Source organism: Gymnoscopelus braueri (genome assembly GCF_963280865.1).
Source record: "Gymnoscopelus braueri genome assembly, chromosome: 14".
NCBI lineage: Eukaryota > Metazoa > Chordata > Actinopteri > Myctophiformes > Myctophidae > Gymnoscopelus > Gymnoscopelus braueri.
The window spans coordinates 27,628,835-27,641,527 of record NC_137619.1 but is presented as its reverse complement, the minus strand read 5'-3'; the positions used below and the strand labels follow the sequence as shown (position 1 = coordinate 27,641,527).

Here is a 12,693-nt window from a genome sequence, read left to right as displayed (position 1 = left end):
CCATTTTTAAGTTGGCGTTGGCTAATGTGTGTGTGTGTGTGTGTGTGTGTGTGTGTGTGTGTGTGTGTGTGTGTGTGTGTGTGTGTGTGATGTGATGTGATGTGAGTCTGGTTTACATATAGTTGCATCTCTGACTGTTAGTCTCACTTTGTTTTCAGACGGATGTAATTTTGTTATTATTAACAAAATTATCAAGGTGACATACACACTGATGAAACTCCCTGAGCCTGCTGGCTGATGCAGCATTGTGTTACCCATTTACGTCTGTCCCCTTTTTCAATCTAAAACTAATTATAGAAACATATTTGGCTCAGGACACTGCATGGGTTCGTATGCTTGAGGACCAGGTGCTGAGGACAGCAGTGGCAGAGAAAGGAGAGGAGAACCAGGGAAGAGATCAGGAACTCCAGAGCTGAAAGGGTGGGGTCCTGGGTGTGGGTGAGTCACTGGGTGAGGTAGATGGTTGTGTTGAGTTGATGGGTTATCCGTTCATGTAGCTGAGTAGCTCAGCTTGAAGCCCGAAAAAGCCTAGGCCAAGGGGGATTCCCTCTTTGTCTAATGGTAGATGTTTGGTTTCCCACATGGGAGACCTGGGCTGGAATCTTGGGTGTTACTTTTGTGCCATGACCCGGATCGGGTTTCCCAGTCCCAGGGAAGGTCAAAGGGGAATGAATGTTGCAGAGTAGCTCAGGCTGAACCCCAAAAATGTCCCGTGGACTAGGGGGGATTCCCTCTTGACTTGAGTGGTAGATGTTTGGTTTCCCAAGCGGGAGACCCGGGTTCAAATCTGGGGTGTTACACATGCACAGAAGGTAAGTGCAATGCGCTTAGCTGAGACGTCGCCATTGTGAACCATGAGACGCACTCCTGGTTCTGCTTTACTATTACTGTAAGTCAGTAAGATATTGACTTGTTTGATTGGGTGGCACTGTGGCACAGGAGGTACAGATCCCCGGCTCCTCCTGGTTTCTAGTGTGACAATTTAAGGGCTTTTAAGACATTTTTAATACCTCCAAAAAATGAAAGAAAGAAAAGAAAAAGACCATTACTGCATCAAACTATACTATAAAAACTGGTCAAACATTGGTCAAATTAGGCTTGTAGATCGGCTATTTTCAAACTTTTTGCGGGTGGTTGCCTCTGTTGCCGATGTGTGAATGGAGACAAACTATATTTTATTTGTCTTCTGCAGAATAAACAGTGGAAAGTGATTCTCCTCATCCTTACTTACCCTTACTGATTGAGATCCCTGGGTCTGCCTGGGCTTAGTGTTGAAGTGTCCTTGAGCGAGACACTACCCCGGCCCTAACTGCACCTGATGAGCAGGTTGGTGCCTTGCATGGTTGCCTCCATTGTCAATGTGTGAATGGAGACAATGTATTTTATTTGTCTTCTGTATAATAAACAGTGGGAAATGGTTCACCTTGTCCTTATCCTTACCCTCACACATTGAGAGCCTTTTAACACTCTGCTGTCAGGGCCCCTCGGGTCTGGAATGACCTCTCTGAGGAGCTCAGGCTTGATAAATCAGCATCTACTTTTAAATCTCTTTTGAAACCATAAAATTAAACATTTTGGAATATTATTGTCTCCGCCAGGCCGAAAGGCATGGCGAGAGAGTATGTTTTCCACCCCGTCCGTCCGTCCGTCTGTGTGTCCGCGTGTGTGTCCGTCCGTCCGTCCGTCTGTGACAAGCTAATCTCTGCCACCGTTGGCTTGATCACAGCGCCACTGTGCACACACACTCCCTGGATGCCAATTCCGAACCTCTGCCCCAATTTTTCACATGGCCCTGTTATAGTGCCACCAGGAGGCCAATTTGTGCAAAACATATTTTTTGACAGTACTCCTACAGATTTTGTCCAAATCGGTACACAGTATCTCTATAGTCATTAAACGAAACGGGTCATTCAGATTTTTCATATTCCATCTTGATTGGCTAAAAATGGCTTCCAAAGTTTGCAGGAGTACTCCGTTTTGAACAAAATGCCTCAAATCATGAACACAGCATGCAATTTCTGTGAAATTTTGCTCGCATATTTCCGCTATGCCGAGGAAGAAATGGCACTTGAACATTTTCAAATCAGCCTCATGGTGGCGCTATAACAGGCCGATTCATGTTTGTACCTATAACTCAAACTTTGCACGCACCTTCACACTATGTTGAGGAACAAATGCCTGTTATAGCGCCACCAGCAGGTCTAATTTAGCACAAAAAAAAATGTGCACAAAATGCCCCAAGCCATGAATGCAGTGTTCCCGATTGCCGTGCAAGGCCTAATAAGGAATGGCACCCTTTTCACATTGGCCTATTATAGCGCCACCAGGAGGCCACAATAACCTACCTAACCTGGCGGAGACCTGTGCTCCGAGGAGCACTTTTTCTAGTTTCCTTAATGTTTTTATTTTTCACTGCACTTTATATTTTATACATGTTTTTATTCTGTTGCTGACTTCATCTAAAGCTTTTCTTCAGTTTTATATAAAGAATTTTGTAACTTTGTGTGGTGATACAAAGCTGAAATAGCTGCTTTAGGATTATGTCTGGCCTTTGTGAGTCTGGGCATGTCTCACTTTACACAAGCCCAGATGACCCAGAGACCTGGGGTGACACCAACTCACACCAAGCCCTGCTATCTTTATACAGTATGTATAGTGAGTCACTAGTAGTGACTTCAACTAGCTTGAAGAGTTGCTACATTCAGTGAGAAGCATGAAAGAAAGACCAGATAATGAACTTGTCCAAATACTTAAAAACGTGAGGTTTGATATTGGCCTATAATTGTTCATTAGTGATGTCTCTAGGTTATTCTGTTTTTATGAGTGGCTTGATGACATTAGTGCGACCTCAGCATACCTGGAGAACGAGGAGCAGATATGTTTTTCCTCTCAGGACAAACCGATCACACCCCAACTTTTGCCATGCTCTTTCAGGGCGTTCTGTGACCATAAGCATCCTGCAGTCCTGCATTTGAGCACCATTTCGTTCACTTGCTGACTGAGACCAGGCCACCACACAGACTGGCGTGCACGCTCTTTGCATTTCACCACACCTTGGTGACGATGTGCTAGCCAAGATTCATGAATCTTGGCTAGCACATCGTTCCGCATCACTGACGATTATTACGAGCCGTGAACCTTTTAGCACTAAGCCATCTTTTACAGTGAGTGTAGCGTAGTGTGCTGGCCATCCTCCTATGCACAGTTCCATGACACGTGAGCAGACACTGTCAGAAAACTTCTCTTTCAGAGGCTCTAAGTATGTGGGACTGACAGCGTGTCGCGAGTTGGAATCCCGATCCCGACGACCTTTGCTGCGTGTCACTCCCCATCGCTCTCTCCCCATTTCCTGTCAGTCTACTATCAACAAAAAAAAGCCAAAAGAAAAGAAAATAGTCGATCTACAAGCTCACAATGTGTCGCATCGCTACGCGTTGTGAGCTTGTAGATCTTCTATTTTCTAAAAAAAAATGTTAATAAATGTTAGACATTGTGAAACAGGACATGCGCATAATGAGTACTTTTACTTTTGGTACTTTAAGTACATTTTGATGCCAATACTTTTACTCAAGTAAATCCTGAAAAGTAACAGTTTGGCACAATTGGCACAATTTTGGGGGGCGCTACCCACACGTTTAGCTGTGTTGCTCATTGCACGATCCTAAGTATTGCTCGTTGTAAAGGTGACTAATCATCAATAACAATATAAAATACAATACAAAGTATTATTGAAGGGGAGAAATAATTGACCGAAACATTTTGGAGTTTATTACTACTAACAACACTATTATGTTTCTTTGACCTTCAGTTATAAAAACTATGCATAATGACAGGATAAGATGTTCAAAATGTGCATGCTTAATTTACACAGATTTATTACTTAACGATTAGTTCATGGAGTCATTATTGTTATTGCTGAAGAAATAACATTTAATCAATATTTGTGGGTGATATCAGTGATATGTGTCATACTGTGTAACCTCAGTAAAACACCAGTATTTTATATTTAAATGAAATAACTTTGTTTTGTTTACTAGGAGAGACAACGGGTACTCTGACAACGGGTACAAGGGATATTGCATAACCGGGTGGGGCATGCATTTCCAATTTGCATCATCCCCAAATTTCATCATTCCAGAGTAGATCTAGGTCTAGTCCTACAAAGTTCAGAACCATATTAAAAATGGTTCATAACCGAATAACACACAGTTAGTTGGCATTTTAATTTAGTTGAAGAGACGGCAATAACTTTAGCCCTATTGGCTATATAGATTCATTTGGCTTTCCAAAGAAGACTGTTGCCAAATCCCAGGTCTGTTTTAGTATTGCTATTGTTGAGACGTGTTGCCCCAGGGCTGGCTCATGATATCCTTAGTGGTTCAGCTCAGTGCAGCCAAAATATTTAAGGTGAAGGGACAATATTGCCCTTATTCCCAGACAGCATTTTTGACTAATGGCATGTTTGTGCTCCATGCCCTTTATCTGACCTTGGTAGTGATAAAGAGCCTGTTGGCTGAGAAGATCTCATGCAGGAAATTAGCCCTAGGTCTTCAATAAAAGTGAGTTGTGAGTGGTAGATGCAGCCAGTATGTTTTGGGAGAAAATGGGAGGATGTGCCAGGAACAGCATGCCTCTGTTCTGGTGCCAGTCAAGAACCGTCAGTTGAGCCAAATACCAACGTGTGTGTGTGTACACAAATGTGTACACATGTAAACATTGTGCCCCATGCCATATAATATATAACTTAATTGACCTTTGTGTCTCCGCCAGGCCGATAGGCATGGCCGAGACTATTTTGCACCCTGCCCCGTCCGTGTGTGTGTGTGTGTGTGTGTGTGTGTGTGTGTGTGTGTGTTGTGGCTTGGTCGCAGCGAAACTGTGCACACACACTCCCTGGATGCCAGAGCAGAACCTCTGCTCCCTCACATGGGCCTGTTATAGGGCCAACAGGAGGCCGATTTTTGCAAAACACATTTTTTGACAGTACTCCTACAGATTTTGTCCAAACATCACGCAAATCGGTACACAGTATCTCTATAGTCATTAGGGACCAGTCGAAATTTACAGAAGGGGGTCCCTGGAGGAAAATAGGGGAGGGTCATGCCTTTCTAATTTTAGTACAAGGGAGGGTCAGCTAATTTTACTTTGAATCCAAGGGAGGGTCATGCAATTTTGAATTGATAAAATAGTTTTTTATATAAATTTTTAGTACAGCAGAACAGTGGTCAATGACCCCTCTCTATTTCAAATGATACGAAGGATTCAAATCCAGTAACACCTTGGTATATTTAGAATCAATGACGGTCGTTAACAAGCCATCAACGCACAGCAAGTGTGAACGACCCAGTCAAATCTATTCAGCGTCTTAGCGATGGTGGTTGAACAATTAAGCGACACTTCAACAGGTGTTAGGCATATTAGAGAGATGCATTATCCCAATTTCCAACACAGAGATATCCTCTTTTAAGTGTTTTTGTTGCTCATAGAATTACATACACCAGGTAGGTTACAATGACCAATTTATAACTGGATATTCATAATCATTTGAAGTAATTCTGTGCATGTGATTAATTTGGATCTATATGGACAGTTGTGCATGCCAGCCTAGCTCCACAAGTAAAACCAGAATCATCAGGCCATAATTGATAGCCTAATTGTTAAGACTTAGACAGGGGCCATTTTCGAATTGCACAATTACAAGCAAGCACATGCGATTGATATGAGCACATTTCCTACAATGATGACTCAACCAGGTAAACCGGTACAGTTTTCCTTGAAATTCTAACTTGGATGTCTGACAACTGATGTCAGAAACTGACAACATTGATGCGTCATCATACATCAAATAAAAGCCTGTATTTACCTAGATGTACTAAAACCTCCCTTAAATACACACTATGCTGTGTGTGTGTAAAACTGTCATCCTTGAGTTGAATTTCCTTTCTGTTGTCACGCACATTAACAGTATCCACCATCGATAAAATAAAATATAATACAAATCTTCACTTTCCTACATTACTAAATGCATGGTCAGGGACCACATGCAATACCTCCACGGACCGCCAGTTGAAAACCCATGATGTAGGCAACAGTGTAGTCACCGTAGTTAATAATTATGGGATTCAATGGGTAGCCTGGTATCCAGCCTGCTTCGCTACGTTCGGCTGACTTTTTTTTCTCTCTTCGCTTCTCAGTCTGGAAAGCCTCCTATCTCCAAGGGAGGCGGGACATGCCAAAAGCTTCGAAACCTAACGTGGCTTCTGATTGGTCTGTGGTGCGGGGCGGGACCAAAAAAACAGTGTGATCGTTGTGATTCGTCATTCGTTTGAACAACATCCAATCAGCAACGACGTTGCCCAACGTAACATACGACGTTGCCCAACGTAACATATGTAGTTCCAGTGTAGTTCTGCAAAACCTTCCAATGGGAGGCTTTCCAGACTGAGAAGCGAAGAGAGAAAAAAAAGTCAGCCGAACGTAGCGAAGCAGGCTGGATACCAGGCTATTCAATGGGTTTCCCACATGTAAGTTTAGAACACTGTCCATTCTGCTACCACTACAGACACTACACTGCATTTAGCAAGACTGACTACAATAATGTTCTAATCAATGTGGAAAGCAAAACATCGGACATATTATCAGTTTTAAATGTCATGTTGTTGTATTTGATGGGGAGGGTTAGGGGTGTCAAGATAACACTAATTTCACGATACATACATGATGTTGGGCATATGATATCGATATGATACATTATTAATGTTCTTTTCTCATGTATCATCAACATTGGCCATCATCTTTAGTTTAAAATAACAATTATAAAGCACTTTAATAAATTATAAAGCACTTTTAATTACAAAGTGCTTTGTATACACAAATAAATGCATTTGTGCAAGCTTAAGGGAGAAGTAAAGTTCTCACTAACTATAAACCCATTGTTTCAGAGGACAGATAGACACTAATATAACAAATATAATATAATATAATATAACACTGCATAACTATAAATTCCACAAACCTCATATTTTTGTCATCTGGACTTTACGAACCAAGTGCAGCCTAGTTATTTCCAACAGCTCAAAAAAATCAATAACACCAGATACAGTATAATACCATGTAAACAATCTTAGATTAGATGTAGGCCTATTTGAGAGTGCAGACTGGCATAACTGCTTTGACGCATGTCACATTAACGAGCGTCAACGAGCATCAGCTGACACACAACACCTCCCCTCTGCAGTGCTTTAAACTGAAAGTGACTGGAGTCTGGAGTCTGGAGTCATTTCTCTCCAAAATATCTTGAATATGATGGCATGACATGACATGATGGCATGACATGATTAATAATTACTGTGATTATGATAAGCTTTACATTTCGTATCATACACCACAGTAAGAACTCCTATAACTTTCACCGGCAAAAAAAATAAAGAAAAGAAAAATAATTTAAAAATTATTACGATACAGTATGACATTTTGACAATGCCTATCGTCACATTTTAATACCACGATAGGCTATATCGTGGGACAATATATCGTGACACTCCTATAGGCGGGGAGGGTTAATCTTTTATTTTTTATCACTTGGGGAGGGTCATTTATTTATTTTTTTAGTCAAAGGGAGGGTCATGGCATTTTAGATCAGGGCACATACATTTTCTCCAGGGGTACCCTTCTTTAAAAATCGACCTGTTCCTTAAACGAAAGAAGTTTTTCAGATTTTTCATATTCCATCCTGATTGGCTAAGATTGGCTTCCAAAGTTTGCAGGAGTGCTCCGTTTTGAACAAAATGCCTCTTATCATGAACACAGCATGCAATTTCTTTGTATGTGCAATCCCTAGAGGTAGTGGTGTGTTCTACATTTTTTTGGAGGGTATACTATGATTATTCCCTGCCTCCCACACGCACATGTGCGCGTCTATAATTAATGTAAAAATGTTGCGTCCCGTTTGTGTGTCATGTGTGTTATGTTAATCACCCTAATTCAACCACTTCTGAGCTGCTTTTAGCCTTAGATGCGTTTTCAATGCAAAGCATGGATTATTACCATGTAAGAGCGCAAGGATTGTTATAAATAAATGCTGATTAGGCTTATCAGATATAATAGCAGTTTTAACAGCAAGCATTCCTGTATCTATTACAGAATAGTATTAACTTGGCATTGAAGACACAAACAGTATTGAAGATTCACGATTTTTTTAAATTCATTGCCTTTTAATGCTGGTGGCGACGAAAAAAATCTGCAGGCCATACGGCGTATACAGCGTACCACGGTAGAACACACCACTGCCTAGAGGCCAAGGAAAAACCTTTGCCCTGCATTTTTCACATCTGCCTTTTATAGCGCCACCAGGAGGCCGACTTATGTGAAACCTTTTTTTTTATATTACTCCCTCCGATTTTTCATATTCCATCCTGATTGGTGAATTTCGAACATTGCTGGCCCACAATAACCTACCTGTGCTCCGAGAAGCACTTAGTTTTATGTTTTATTTTTTTATATTTTTTCATTGATTTGATCTAGTTTTATTTCAGTTTCGAAAAAAGTGTCATAATGTGCTTAATGTCCTCAAAGTCACTTTTTTAATTTTATAACACGGGCTAGGAAGGTCGGACAGCGACGAACTAGATATCTGAGTAAAGTTCACTCTGAGCTGCATCCAATGCAGGAACAGATTTTTTGAAAGACCAAAGTCCAGACCTCTTAAAAACACAGCAGCAGGGATTAATTTCTCTCTCAAAATGCTACATGTTAAGTATAGCATTAAGTTAGCCTGGAATCCAGACTGATTCGCTCCGTTCTGTGTTTTTTTTTCGAAGTGAGAAAACTAAAAACGCAGAAGGAATCGGATCAGAGTGGATTCCAGGCTAGCATTAAGAAGTGAACTCCTATTCATCCGTAATTCCCTTAATTCCTTTTGCACAATTATTATTTTTTCCTTCATAGTAACATTCACCTTTTGAGACCTTTTCTGAACTGAATAAATAGAAAAACTATACCATGCAATAGAGGGATCTTGTGACAGTCTGAGAAATTACTTAACAATATAGAGAATATTAGAAATAGAAGAGGAAATGATGTGGTTTTAGAGAACATAAAGAATAGGATAAGAAAGGAAACTGTTGGACCTAGGCACACAATTGATCAATCAATATATTATTGTACTTAGAAATAGATTTTTTACGGTGTAGCCAAAAACCATGCAGTCTAGCTCAGGGTTTGTCTGTCTGTATGCATGTATATCTATTTATACTGTATGTGTGTCCCCTCAAAGGTAGACAAATCACAGCTCATGCCTATGCACTAAATAAATCATGAAACAGAACCACCTCTGGTCATAAATGAACGCAGCATCAGCAACAGTCATTGCTGATGAGATATTTTGAGCATCGGTAAACCGCCTGGTAAGCACAAGGTCACCAGCGCACCTTCCGGCCCCAGTCTATGTGTCCCTGAGTAAGTCACTTAACCCTTAACAGCCCCCCCTCCTCCCCAGCCAAACTGTACAGAGCGATGCTACTGAACATAGGCTCAGGGGAATTATATGATAGATTAGTAAGGTGTACTCCTTTATCAGGTGTGTGTGTGTGTGTGTGTGTGTGTGTGTGTGTGTGTGTGTGTGTGTGTGTGTGTGTGTGTGTGTGTGTGTGTGTGTGTGTGTGTGTGTGTGTGTGTGTGTGTGTGTGTGTGTGTGTGTGTGTGTGTGTGTGTGTGTGTGTGTGTGCACGCGCCACTTTGTTATTTAGTATTATTGGAACCACTACAGACAAGTAAAGATGAACATTTCATTTCCAGCAATTCACATTATAGACACTATCACTGACAATCCCTGTAACTAATTTCCCACAAATCCGCATTTAAAGCTAAACCAAATACTGTTTTTGTTATACTAGAACATAACTCTGCATTTCCTCAGGGATTTAAGAACTAAATAAGAAGAATAAGAATATAAAATGGGCAAAATACATGAGAAAAAGAATAATAATTACAAAACGGTAACAATACCATACATTCATTGTCCTGTTTTTGCGCCAAATCTGCGAAACCAACATTCATTTTGATCTGGGTTGCAGAGCTGGACAGTTTGATACTCTGGTGGTTGGTGACTGTACATCATGCACACTCACACAAACAACACATGTGCACACGCACTCACAACCTCACGCACTCAAGATGCCAATTTGAAAAATGTGGGGTGGAGGGAACTTACTTTGCCTACTGGGAGTGTGTATGCAAAGTGTGATGCAAGTCGCTCCAGCTTAGAGTTCTCAAATTCTGTCCGAACCCGACCCTACTCGGGCCTCGGGTTCTGTGAAAAAATATAAAGAAATCAATTACCCCCCAAAAAGACATTTCACTTGCCTCTAGCGGCCGAACGGTAGAGGGACAGCGAGTGCATTTTCCGGCAGCGGCTGCTGCCGAGGCAGCTCCGCGAGCTTTGGGAGTGTGCTGCGTTTGTGTAACGCAGTCCCCACCAATATTATTTACGATTCTGTGCCTATCGGTACATAACTCGGACGGCGCTTAGTCGAATAGCAGACCATCGGCCGGTCGTCGCGGGCACTCGCGCCTGGAGGCGCTCGGGCGCGACTCCTTGGCCTCAAGGTCTGCTGATTCGGCGCGCCTCTGTCATGGTCCAAAACTATACTTTATCGGCGGAAAAAATAAGTTGACTGCCGCTCCTCCACCGGCAGTTCCGCTGCTGCCGCTCCTGCACCGGCAGTTTCCGCGGCAGTTCCGCTGCTCCGCCGCTCCACCGCCGGCAGTCACTGCCGGGAGCTGCCGCTCCTCCACCGGCAGTTACCGCGGAAGTTCCGCGGCTGTTGCCGCTGCCGGAGAATGCACTCGCTCCTTCTGGAACGGTAAGGCCGACGGAAATGGCAGTGGATGCGTTGAATACAGGTCAAAGTGAACTTTACTCGGGTATCTAGTTCGTCGCAGTCCAACCTCCCTAGCCTGTTAAAAAAAAAGAAAAAAAGGCGAAAATGGCTAGAACTCAAACATTGAAAATTGGCGCAAGTGGCCGTTTTCAAGATGTTTTGGCCATTATCGCTGGAACAGAAGGTCCACTCTGCTCAGTTCAAAGCTTGTTGGATGCGTGACTTTGAGGACATTAAGCACATAATGACACCTTTTCGTTTTTTGGGGTTTTCCTGGCCTAGAATTATGGTAATTGTTCGGGCCGGGCCCTGTTCGGGTCTGCCCAGTTAGGGCCCAGTTAGGGCCGGGACTTCATTTTCAGGCCCGTTGAGAACTGTAGTCCAGCTGTGTCTAGGAGGGAGGAGACCACAATGTGGACGTAAGGCAGGTACGGGCACAGTCACACATCAGCTTCCTCGTTTTATGGGCGCAAAGGGGTGGAGTGTCCTGTACTGGCGCGTTGACAGCTTTGAGGCTTTTGATGTGAAGTGTGTGAAGCTGTGAGTTCAAATTGACGCATCTGACGTCTCAGCATGCATTGGCTACAATGCCTCTGATGCGCATGTGTGACCACTTATGCACGTTAAAGGGGTACACCGAAATCCACCGAAATGTCTCAGGCAAAACTAGCTAAATTTACCGTGACAATAGTCTCACTTGAGTGAGGATGAAAATTGGTGTTTGACAGGTGACCCCCCCCAGGGCGGCAGTTTTTGGTGTTCCACCGGAAGAGGCAGGGCAAGGTCACACACCGAAATGTGCACACACAGAGGATGTGTGCATTGTCCAAGAATGGAATTCCACATTGTTGAATAAGGAAATTGCCGGGGGTTTTGCATCCATGTTGGGATTCATTGTGTCTTTTGCAAATGGTTTTGTGTGACAAAACATGTGTGTCAATAGATGTGATTTCTGATGGGAGGCTGGTTTTGTTGCATCATTTCAAGTGAATGTATAGAGCATTAGTGGGGATTGGATAGTTGCAGAGTAAGAATTTAGCTAAATGTAGTGGGTTATTTGTGTTGAGTATAGTTGGGATGAGATTGGTGAGGGGGACAGATTGTGTTTATGTATTTTTGTGCTTTTTGTATTGTTTTATCTGTGTTTTAGTTTGTGTAAACAACAGGAAAAGAGCACATATTGAATTACAATTACATGTATATTTTCCATATTGCTCAATAAAAAAAACATTTGAAACAAGAACATGATCCCAGATATCCTCGGTGAGGGGACACCAAGATCTTGTTTCCAGGTTATTTTAATAGCAGTCAACGGAGGGAAGTCGACTTCGTGATAGATAATGGAGAATGGAAACCCCCTTTAGCAGGTGGAATTATTGAGGGTAAGGAAAGTGAGGAACCGGACCCTGCACATAATGCCTGACCTACAGAAACCTAAAGAAATGTTACTTGTGCTGTAAACCAAAATTCCTTCACACCTGGTCAAAATAAATATTACTTGTTGTTGTGATGTAAACCAAACTTCCTTGACACCTGGACAAAGACGGCCATAGCTGAATGTAGAGAGGCCGTTTGGGAAACTGCATGCGTCCCGGCCTTCCTACAGCATGTGTCGGAAGTGTCCCTGAGCAAGACACTTAACCCCTAACTGCTCCCTCCCAAGCACTCATCATAACCATCTGGACAGCCATCAGCTGGGTGTAGCTGAAACTGAATTTCCCCCACATAAAGAAAGATCTCCTTCCCCTCCCTTTCAAAAGGAGTTGTCTATGAAAAGATCTTTAAAATATTTGAGATCTTTGCCGACTGTGAA

The 12,693-nt window shown here is 42.4% G+C and overlaps 1 protein-coding gene across 1 annotated transcript in view; it reads left to right on the top strand.

The window, feature by feature from the left end:
• Positions 1 to 1,282: 1,282 nt before the first annotated feature.
• The window catches only part of LOC308100972 (equilibrative nucleoside transporter 1-like), a 54,059-nt gene continuing 42,648 nt past the window's right edge, over positions 1,283 to 12,693 (top strand). The window contains exon 1 of the mRNA XM_080450195.1: positions 1,283 to 1,326. The gene's annotated coding sequence lies outside the window, so the exon portion shown is untranslated. The remainder of the gene's footprint in view (positions 1,327 to 12,693) is intronic.